Here is a 12,677-nt window from a genome sequence, read left to right on the forward strand (position 1 = left end):
ACGTTAAAGCAGATGACTTGGAGTTGCAAAGGGAGAACATTTTCCACACTCGATGACATGTCAATAATACGGTATGTAGTGTTATAATTGATGGTGGTAGTTGCACTAATGTAGTTAGCGTATCTCTTGTAGAAAAGTTGGATTTAATATTGTTGAAACACCCGAGACCTTATAAATTGCAATGGTTGAATGAGAGTGGCGAGGTGAGGGTGAATCGAAGAGTGTTAATTAATTTGTCAATTGTGAGTTATAAGAATGAGTTAGTGTGTGATGTGGTGCCAATGCAAGTGGGACATATTTTATTGGGGCGACCATGACAATACGATAGGAAGGCTATGCATGATGGGTACAAAAATCGATGTAGTTTCATTAAGGATGAAAAGACCATTACTTTTGTGCCATTAACACCGGCGCAAGTCTATGAAGACCAATTAAAATTGAGAAGTGAGGAAGAGAGGAGAGCAAAGGAGTTGGAAAAAATGAGAGCAAATAGTAAGTTGGAGAAAAAGAGAGAAAATGTTGAGATATCCATTAGAAAGAAAAATAGAGAGCAATTACAAAAGAGAAAGGAAAGAGAGTGCTCCGAGAGAAGAGAGAAAACACGAGTGAATTTCTTTGTAAAAGAGAGTGATTTGAGGAGGGCGGTAGTTGAGAGAAGAGAGATGATCTTGTTCGTTTATAAGGAATCACTCCTCAATTTTGAGGAAATTAACCCATCCCTCCCTAGTTTGGCTAAGTCTTTGTAGCAGGAATTCCACGATATATTTTCGGAGGATGCACCAAGTGGATTGCCGCCTATTCGAGGCATTGAACATCAAATTGACTTAATACTCGGAGCTGTCATTCCAAATCGACCGGCTTATCGAAGTAATTCCGAGGAGACTAAGGAGCTTTAAAGGCAAGTGGAGGAGTTAATGAACAAATGATACGTGAGGGAAAGCATGAGTCCTTGTGCGGTACCGGTTTTGCTTGTACCAAAAAAAGATGGAACATGGCGAATGTGCGTGGATTGTAGGACTATCAACAACATAACGATAAAATATCGTCACCCTATACCTAGGTTAGATGACATACTTGATGAATTACATGGTGCTTGCATATTTTCTAAAATTGATTTAAAAAGTGGGTATCATCAAATTCGTATGCGAGAGGGTGATGAATGGAAAACGGCTTTTAAAACTAAATATGGTTTATATGAATGGTTGGTTATGTAGTTTGGACTCACAAATGCATCTAGCACTTTTATACGTTTAATGAATCATGTTTTACGTGCTTTTATAGGGAAATTTGTTGTGGTTTATTTTGATGACATCTTAATCTACAGCAAAAACCTAGGAGAGCATTTGGAACATTTAAAATGTGTGCTAATTGTTTTAAGGAAAGAACAACTCTATGCTAATCTTAAAAAATGCACATTTTGTATGGATAGAGTTATATTTCGTGGTTTTGTGGTTAGTACTAATGGGGTAGAAGTAAACGATGAAAAGATAAAAGCTATTAGAGATTGGTCGACACCTAAAAGCATAACAAAAGTTAGGAGTTTTCATGGATTGGCTAGTTTTTATAGGCGATTTGTGAAGGATTTTAGCACTATCACTGCACCACTCACGGAAGTAGTTAAAAAGAGTGTAGGTTTTCATTGGGGTGATGAACAGGAACTTGCATTTAATACTATTAAAGGTAGATTGTGTGAAGCACCTGTTTTGGCATTACCTAACTTTGATAAAACATTCGAGATTGAGTGCGATGCATCAGGAATAGGGATTGGAGCAGTTTTAATGCAGGATCGGAGGCCTATTGCATACTTAAGTGAGAAATTGAGTGAAGCTACTTTAAATTATCCTACATATGACAAAGAACTTTATGCACTTGTTCGAGCTTTGAAGATTTGGCAACATTATCTATGGCCAAAGGTGTTCGTAATACACACCGATCATGAGTCACTAAAGCACTTGCGGGGACAAGGTAAACTGAACAAGAGACATGCACGGTGGATGGATTTCATTGAGACCTTTTCATACGTCATTCGGTATAAATAAGGTAAGGAAAATTTGGTGGCGGATGCGTTGTCTCAAAGGTACGTATTGCTAACTACTCCTGATTCTAAGCTAATTGGGTTTGAACATATTAAGGAATTGTATGAAAAAGATGTTAAATTTTCGGATATTTATTTTTCATGCATAAAAGGGGCGGTTGATAGGTTCTTTAGGCATGAGGGGTATTTATTTCGGGAAAATAGGTTATGTGTTCCTAATTATTTTATTCAGGAGTTGTTAGTAAGGAAGGCACATAGTGGTGGATTGATGGGAGACTTTGGGCTTCAAAAGACTTTAGATGTATTGAAGGAGCATTTTTATTAGCCTAAAATGAAAAGTGATATTGAGCGAATTTGTAGTCGATGCATAGGTTGTAAAAATGCTAAATCTAAGGTTTTACCACAAGGTTTGTATACACCTTTACCTACACCTAGTGAGCCTTGAGTTGATATCTCGATGGACTTTGTTTTGGGTTTACCTAGGACGAAGAGAGGTCGGGATTCTATTTTTGTGGTTGTAGATAGGTTTAGCAAAATTGCACATTTTATACCATGTAACAAAAGTAACGATGCCACGAACATTGCTGACTTATTCTTTAAAGAGATTGTGCGTTTACATGGGATTCCTAGGAGCATAGTGTCGGATCGGGATGTCAAATTTTTGAGTCACTTTTGGAGAGTTTTGTGGGGTAAGTTAGGCATTAAGTTACTATTTTCCACAACTTGTTACCCACAAACGGATGGACAGACCGAGGTAGTGAATAGGACTATAACACAATTGTTACATACAGTAATCAGTAAAAATTTAAAGAGTTGGGAGGAGTGTCTACCATTTGTTGAATTTGCATACAATCGAGCTGTTCACTCTACTACGTCATATTCTCCATTTGAAATTATATATAGTTTTAATCCACTAACTCCTTTGGATTTAATTCCTTTACCTGTGAATGAACGTGATATTTTAGATGGCAAAAAGAAGGCGGAATTGATTAAGTCACTCCATGAAAAGGTAAAACCGCAAATTGAAAACAAAGGTAAGTTGGTTGCGTCGTAGGCGAACAAAGGTAGGAAGCACGTGACATTCAAGCTAGGAGATTGGGTTTGGGTGCACTTTAGAAAGGAGCGATTTTCGGAGCAAAGGAAGTCTAAGTTGCAACCGAGGGGCGATGGTCCATTCCAAGTGGTTGAAAAGATAAACGACAATGCTTACAAGTTGGACCTTCCAGGTGAGTACAATGTTTCGGCTACTTTTAATGTATTTGATCTCTCTCTGTTTGATGCAGGTTCAGATTCGAGGATGAATCCTTTTGAAGAGGGAGGGGATGATGTGATCCAAGAGCCGAGCCAGAAGAAGGCAAGTATGAGACGAGACCCGTTGATAATCGAAGGTGGATCGATGACGCGATCGAGAGCAAAACAATTGAAACAAGCGATGTGATTGCTCGTTTAAGAAACTATTAATGGAACCATGTTCGGGACTCAAAATGAGACAAGTTTCGTGTTCGGGTCGAAGGTTGAAACTAAGTGGATCAATGTGTTACAAGCCGTCGAAGAAGATAGTGGGCCGTATAACCATGCGGCAGCATGGTGCAACCGCACGACATGAGGCCGAGAATTCAATGGCCGAAATTTTATTACCATGTGGCTGCACGAGTCATAACCATGCGACAGCATGGTTGATTTCTAGGCGCGATTTTCCTTTTTTCCGTGTTTTTCCTTATATTACTAGAATTTCATTTTTAATCAAACTCCTACCATATTGGACGAATATTTTAGGGATTTTGTTAGATTATTAGAATTATATTTCCTTTTGACTTCTATTCTAGGGTTTAGTATAAATAGAAATTTTCATTCAATTGTAAAAAGACCTTTGACATTATTGATATTGAATTAAAGTGAGGCGTATTGTCTTCTCTTCATCGTTCTTCATTGAACAATTTCGAGCTTATCAAGTGATAACTTGTGGCGTTCAAACAACCGGATTTAATTCTTGGATTGCGTGATCAAGGGGTCTTTCAAGTGTCGTTCTTGTTGGATTTTTTTGTTCGACTTTCTTTTGGGTTAATCCTAAACTCTTGGATTACTTTGGCTTTATTGGGTTCGTCAATCTCGTTGTGGGTTTCGTAGTCAACGTTGCTACGGGATTCGTATCAATTTACATTGAAATAAACAGTATTTACATGAATAATTAACAATTGCGAAAAATAGTTACAAATAATCACAAAAAATAATTACAAATTTTACATTGGCAACAAATATTTACAAATAATTTATAGATCACAATTAAATTCGTATAAATCACACGCTAATTTATTTCGTCAATTTTATATCCATGACTAGTTGATTCTATTAACCTTATGCGCTATACTAAAAAATTCTATGTATTTGATTGCAAAAATCCCACAGTCACCCCTGCAAATGAACAAATATATGTTACTTTGGTTCAAATTACGTACGAACTGATTACTAAATTTAGAAAAAAAAAAAGATTACGAAGACTTACGATATAGACTATCTCGCTGTCGTCGTGTTCCTCACGATGGCTAGTTTGTCTTTCACAATCAAACCCGCATGTCTAGTCATCAGAGGAACGATCACAGTCACCGGCTCTAAGTTCTGCTCGAGCTACCCTTGTGTCAGACATGAATGATCGGGGTCGTACACATATATCGTCGAATCAGGAAACACGATCTCCAATGCAATGCTGTGTTGATTCACGATAACTAGAATGTACAAATGCATACAACCCTCCCATGGCTTTCTCTCAACACTCGGTGACAGCCTGATGACCCATTCGAGCATATGCAAGAAGCACGTACTCGTTACCTAGAAGATGGAGCGACTGATACTCAATGGTAATGGCACGGAAGAATTCGGTGTTTAGTATTATTCGACCAGGCTTGTGGAATGATTGTGGATATCTCTCAACTCGATCGCGCAACAAATCCATGGCCATGTCGATATACTACATCAAGGAAAACAAAGAAATAAATACTTATTTCATTTAACAAATTAAACATAATGTCTACAAAAAGTAATAATAACACTTCACTTACATCGTCGGTGAGCCAAGTCCCCTGAGTGGTGATATCATGGAACCACTTGTATGCGTCCCATATCATCCTTCCAGCTATCACGTGCGTGGCTCTGGAAATAAAATAGAAAAAACGTTAAACGAAGCATATAAGAGTTCTGGTAGTCTACTAAATCATACAATACTTATCCATACAACATTCTTCGCCACTCTGCCTTGAATGTTTTCCACTTGGCATTGTTGACCTCCCGGAATAGATTGGGGTACGTCCCGTCGACGAACCTCCTCCTCTTCGCCTTAACCGTGAAGGGAGAGACGACGTACTGTGAGGCACTCTCGGCCTCTTGCCGACCACTGTCTCCAGCATGTCAACAACACGCTTTTTTCCTTTATACACTGCCACCTTCTCCACCCCAGGGCTCTCGGAACAGATTGGGGTACGTTCCGTCGACGAACCTCCTCCTTTTCACCTTAGCCATGAAGGGAGAGACGACGTATTGTGAGGCACTCTCGGCCTCTTGCCGACCACTGTCTCCAGCATGTCAACAACACGCTTTTTTTCCTTGTACACTGCCACCTCCTCCACCCCAGGGCTCGCCACCTCCTTCATCCGTTCATCTGCCACCGTCTCCATCCCCGACGGGGCCATTCCCTCATCTACCATCGTTTTCATCCCCGACGGGGCCGTCTCCTCCACTGCCACCGTCTTCGTCCCCGACGGGGCCACCGTCTCCTTCCCCGATGGGCCTTCCTCCTCTGCCACCACTTCCATCCCATTGCGCTCCACGGATAAAATAAATGATTTTCGTGCATCATCATCATGCATGTACGACTGCCTGATACCCCCATCTCTATCACCCTCTCGATCACCCCCCGATCATCCTCTTTGTCAACCCACCGCCTATTGGTTATATCACCTCTAAGTGTTGCAATCTCATTCGACAAATCTTCGACCCTTCCTACCAACTGTTGTCCCAGATCGTCAACCCTCTCTATCATCTCTTGATGCAGCCCGTCGACCTGCTCCGCTATAAATCCCCTCAGACGGGCATATAGATCATCAAAATAGTACCCCTGTCTATGTGCGGGAGATCCGCGAGAAAGGTCTCTGGATGGGGGAGGTGAAGGAGATGCCCTTGGCTGCGGAGGTGGTGATGCCCTCGACGGAGGTGATAATCGATCAACTGGATCATGCTCTGTTCGCTAAAATACTACACCGCGAGTGCACAGCTCGCGTTCAAGTAATAAAGTGGACCTTTTGAGTTCGGGTTGTCGATCCATCGAGGAATGTATATTTTCGATTACACAACTCTAATTAATTTAATTCTAACAATAAAAATAAACACACACAATTAAAGATATGACTTTAAATGAGGAAATTGACTAAAAACCTACAAAATATGAAAAGGTAAAAATCTTGAAAGTTTCGGAAGCAAGCGTGGTTAGGATTTATTGTTTCGCTTAACCGTCGCCTAATTAATTTCTCCACAAGTCAATTAACAAATTACTCATTCACGATGTTAGACCCGATCTTCCAATTTTAGTCAATTACCTTTCTCGAGCGAAATTAACCCTAATTGATTGGTTTAACCTACTATATCTCTATGTCGATTAAAACTAAATAGTCGCATTAAATTTTCGTGAAAATAACTCACCTAGGGCTAGAGGTAAATCTCTATCCCTGTACAAACCTAGGGTTTCTACCATTTGGTCAAAAATGCACAATATTCTCTCGAACGATGTACAAATCACTTAACATAATTATTCATTGACCACATAAATGAAAATGCAATAAATACAATAGTAGAAACACATGGACATAAGCAACTTAATCTTAAAGCGCAAATATTAAAATTAATTAAAAGCTAGGTTAAACTCATACCATAAATCCCAACACAAATATTTAGCCCATGTTAAATATATGATAAAAAGGAGAATGTTTTATACAATAAAATGCAAGTTTGACAAAATAATGGAGAAAATACAAGGTATAGATAAAACCCCTTTTTGAGCTTGCTCTTGATTTCTCCAAAACCTGGCCAAATCCTTAACTGAATTCCCTTATTTTCTAGATTGTGCCTCCAAAATACTAAGGAAAGGAAAAGAAAAGAAAGAAGAAGAGAAAGAAAATGAAAGAGGGAGAAGACCTAGCCCCCCAAAACCAGGAATCCCCAAAATTGACCAACAAAACCGTATTTAAATGGCCAAAAATGGTCTAAGGTGAAATTGCGGAAGAAGTCCCGAAATTTATGCGAAATAGGCAAAATTCACCCAGCCGGAAAGCGGCGCGCACGCACGGGCATTTGATGGCGCGCGCGGGCTTTCTTCATTTCTTTTTCCAACTTAGTCCTCCATAATTGCACACAAGGCTTATCAACTTTGATCATGTACAATATAGTCCTCAAAATTTGATTTTAATATCAAATTTGCCCTCCAAAAGTGCAACCTTAGGTCCCCAATTTTTGGCACTAGTGCACTTTGGTCCCCAACTTCACATTTTTGTGCGCTTTTGGTCATTTTCACTCCCTTTTGCCTTGTTCTCTTCCCTTGGGTGATTTTTGGCCTACAAAAGCAAATATTACGTAATTTTGAGTAGAATTCCATTCATTTAATCAATAAATAACATATTTAGATATTAATTAAGTGCGTATAAACACATTTATCATGCTCCTACACAAGCAATAACATTACAAATTATTAACTTCATCCATAATTGCTAACTCATAAAAAACTGTAATCAATAGATTTTATTCAATTCGCTTACCCAATCTCAGTCGTCTTGGGTGTGCGAAACGCCTAATTCACAAACAAGACTCTGAGCCTCCTCCTCCTCCATCGACGACGTCAGCTTAATTATGACTTCAAGCTGACATATTGACATTTGAACTAGTTAACGATCATATAATCAGATGTTAAATTACGCACAACATAAATTACAAATGCATAATACTCACCTGAAGGTCATCGAGGATAACCGATATTTGTTTCCCACTGGGACATCCCTCCAATCGAGATGATCTGCAATGGTGCATCTGAGGGTAGCGTGTCTCCCCTCGTCTCGCAAAGCGAGCACCCGATAGGGGGATGGTATCATACGCCCAGATTTGCAACAAATACAATTATTATATGCAAATTCAATAGGAAGATAATTTTAACATTCATTATGTTAACCATTTACCTGCACTGCCAGAGGCAATCCATAGGTGTCGTACTTATGCATGGCTCCCTTCGGCTTCGAGTGCGATCTGGTGAAGATGTGTACGGTGTCCTCGAAACATCTTCGGCCCCACGGATAGTCGTTAAAACGATCGATGTCGTTAACGATCTCCAAATGGAAGAGGTCGATCACAGTGTTCTTGTGGTGACATTGCACCATGCTCTCAAGGATGTAGACCAGACCTAACTTCAGTCTGTCTAACATCTTATCACACCTCCTAATTGCGTCGAACAGCTGTGTAAGAAGCACAGTTCCATGTCCCTTGAAGTAAGCGTCATGAAGCTTATTTCTTCTATAAGTCCCATCACTAGCTACTTCATCGCCCGTAATCTTTAATCCCGCGATCAGAACAAACTCGAACATCGAAAAACTGGCGACTTTACCCTCGACTGGGAAGTAGAAGGCATCGCCGTCGATTGGACTCAGCAATCGACATAGGAGTGCATCAATAATCTGACCCAAGTACTGCAGATCTCTCATCGGGTACAAGGGCTACAAGAAGGACTGGCACAGCATATCAAGATGCTGATCATCGAGCAGCTCTAACACAGCAGTGAGACTATTAAAGCAACTATTCCACGTAGCTTTGCCTGGTATCTGTCTCAACTCTGCGTCAAGGTGATAATCCATCCTATAAAATTTCAAAATGTTATAACATTGTACAAGTGATAATAGAATAAAGCATAATAACAGAAAATTTAGCGAATGAAATTGTAACTACAATACGCAAGACGCGGATTCATAATAATTAAAATCATCAATAATGTAAATTTTTGTATCCTATTATCAATAATGTCAATTTTTCCCAATTACAATATTTTTTAATCAATTGAAGTTCAAAAAATATTTAAATTCGATGAACGAAAAGAATATTATTTATCAAAAACTAATAATAAAAATAAATATTAAATTTCAAATTAAATTTCCAACATTTATTTCAAATTACAATTAAAAAATTAATTAAATTTGATGAACGAAAAGAATATTATTTATCAAAAACTAATAATAAAAATAAATATTAAATTTCAAATTAAATTTCCAACATTTATTTCAAATTACAATTAAAAAATTAATTAAATTTGATGAACGAAAAGAATATTATCCAAAACTATTAATAAAATTAAAACTAAAAAACTTATTTGAATTCGACGACTAAATAAATTATTTTTTTTTATCAAAAACTAATAATAAAAATAAATATTAAATTTCATATTAAAATTTCCAACAATTATTTCAAATTACAATTAAAAAATTAATTGAATTTGATAAACGAAAAGAATATCATCCAAAACTATTAATAAAATTAAAAGTAAAAAATTTATTTAAATTCGACGATTAAATAAATTATTATTTATCAAAAACTAATAATAAAAGTAAATATTAAATTTCAAATTAAATTTCCAACAATTATTTCAAATTACAATTAAAAAAATTAATTAAATTTGATGAACGAAAAGAATATCATCCAAAACTATTAATAAAATTAAAACTAAAAAGTCTATTTAAATTCGACGACTAAATAAATTATTATTTATCAAAAACTAATAATAAAAATAAAAATTAAATTTTAAATTAAATTTCCAAAAATTATTTCAAATTACAATTAAAAAATGAATTCAATATGATGAACGAAAAGAATATCATCCAAAACTATTAATAAAATTAAAACTAAAAAAATATTTAAATTCGAGGACTAAATAAATTATTATTTATAAAAAACTAGTAATAAAAATTAAATATTAAATTTAAGTTCACAATTAAAATAATTATTTCAATTCGATGAACGAAAAAATTATTATTTATAAAAAATGAGGAAATAAAAATATTAAAACAAAAATTAAATGTAAAATTTTTATTTAAATTCGACGGCTAAATAATTTATTATTTATTAAAAACTAATAATAAAAATTGTTTTAAATTAAATTATTAAGTACATGTAAAAAAAATTGGGTTGAAAAAAAAATGAGTGGGCCGACAGTCGGTATAGGCTGATTGTTATAACAGTCAGCCTATACCGACTAACAGTTGGGTTGACAGTCGGTCTTCTACAAAAAATGTCGATTGCAACAGCAGCCGGCAATAGGCCCTGTTCTCGCCGAAAAATCTCCATTTGATGAGAAAAGCTTCCAAATTTTCAAAACCAACCACTAAAACACTATCTAAACCCTATATTACATATATAAACAACAATATATTGTAAAAAACTCTCACAAATGAATCATTCGCACATTTTATCAATATCTAAATATTAATCCAAGCAATTATTCAATATAATAACGGTTACCTCAACAAGAAGTAGTTCGTCAACGATGGACTAGCAAGTTCTCCGACCAACTGAAAATCGACCGTTTTTCTTCACTTTTGTGCGACTGTTGAGCAAATGGAAAGAGGATTGCTGAGGGGTATTTTGGGATTTTGAGCTTTAAATTTAATTTTCGTTTTTTTTAATTAAAAAGACAGTCAAATGTCACTTTAGAAATACACTTGAGTTATTCGATCATTTCCAACAATTTCCTCTCTCAACTCACATATATATAGAAAATGAAAATGGACCCGTGAACTAATGGATCAGACCAAGTTTCAAGTCCATTGAGAGGCCCAATATGAAATAGTTTTACAGGTATAACTAAAAGCTCTTCTAATTAATAGAACCACTTTTATAAAATTAGTCAAACGTATTCAAAAACAGCTTTTGAATTTCAAAAGCTTCTTTCGACTTTTCAAAAGTAATGTCAGCTGGACACCTGACATTTCATGATAGCTTGCAATATTATTTACTTTCCCCATAATAATTAAGGGAAGAATAAAGCCCATGTCTTAGGTTGGGGACAGGGTTGAAAACAAGGGCACCATACTGGGGATAGGGTTGAAGACAGGGGCGCCATGTTACAGGGGCGTCACATGGCGCCCTTCTATTCCTGGTTGACGCCCCTCCAATAGGGGGCACCATGTGGCGCTCCTGTCCCTGACCCTGTCCCTAAGCAGGGACAGGGAGCGGGGTTGTTAAGGGAAAGACGCATGTGATGTATTTCCTTTCATTTCGGTGTACTAAATTTGTTGCACACAATCACATAAATATGTAGGATAAGAGGACATTTGGGTTGGAACTATTTTCAGTTCTCCTCATTTATTTTTTAAACGACTAATTTTATTCTGATGAAAGATAAATAAATTTAAAATCTAGAATATGCAGCTTCTTTTTGTAAGCTTTTGGAAATTTGACGATCCATAGTCCCAAAATTTAAAAAAAAAAAAAATCGAGTCCCAATTAAAACTTTAAAATAAAAATAAAAATATCTAATTATACTATAAATGGATAACTTGTAAAATGCACAAACAGAAATGTGTATATATCTATAATCTAATAATCAGATAACATAAAGGAGCAACTATTTTTATTCATGAATTTTATATATCTATCTCACTCAATTTCTATTAAATTTTTTAAGAACTATCATTTACATCCATATCACATTTCAATATTATTCTTATTAAATTCATTCATATAGCGTGCTTTTGAGCCACATTATTTTGAAAGAATGTATTTTGAAATAAAAAATTTATAAAAAAATATGTGGTTAAAAAATTAGGAAAAATTTTGAATTTGCACATAAAATTAATTTTTGAAAAATGTGTTGTTGAAATAATGTCAAATCATTGTTTAATAATGATTTTTTTGAAAAAAAAAGTGGCTCAAACAGGGTCTTAAATCTATATAAAAATGTAGTTTAGTTATTAAAATTTGTGATTTGAATATATTTAGCCATACAGTAATTGTGGATGAAAATTGTGACTTTCTAATATAATTCTGTATCCCTACTATATAAAAAAGGCAATGAGGAGTTATCATAGATGCAACAGTGATCCAATCCCCTTCCAATTTTTCTTCCTTTTTTTATTTTTATTTTTTTCCTTTTTATTTATTTATTTATTTATTTTTCATTATTCCACACCTCTTCAAATCCATCTTTTCCGTTTCTTCTTGTCCAAACAAATTTTCTCAGTCTTCTCCCCTTTCTTCTCAAGCCTTTATGTTCTCTTCCTTAGATTTCATCGATGATTGAAGCGGATAACGAAGGAGTTTTGAAGATGATTTGCAATAGCCTTTTATCACCAGCATCATAAACATGTAGAAAATTTGAAAAAGCTAGTCCGAAATTACAGATTGAAAAAAAAAAATCTAACCAAAAAAATTAAGTATAACAAAATGACGACAAGATAGCTACTAGGGGATCTCTATAACCAACAACTTCTCTATCATCATAAAAGAGCTTCAAGGCCCCCAGGGCACATCACTAAGTGGTAAAAGGGGAGGGCGGAGAAATCCAGCTTTGCTTGAGGCTGCTGCGTCAAGGGTTCGAATCCTGAAATATGGATTTGGCTCTTGGGCA

The sequence above is a fragment of the Olea europaea genome, chromosome 18 (assembly GCF_002742605.1).
Source record: "Olea europaea var. sylvestris chromosome 18, O_europaea_v1, whole genome shotgun sequence".
Lineage (NCBI taxonomy): Eukaryota > Viridiplantae > Streptophyta > Magnoliopsida > Lamiales > Oleaceae > Olea > Olea europaea.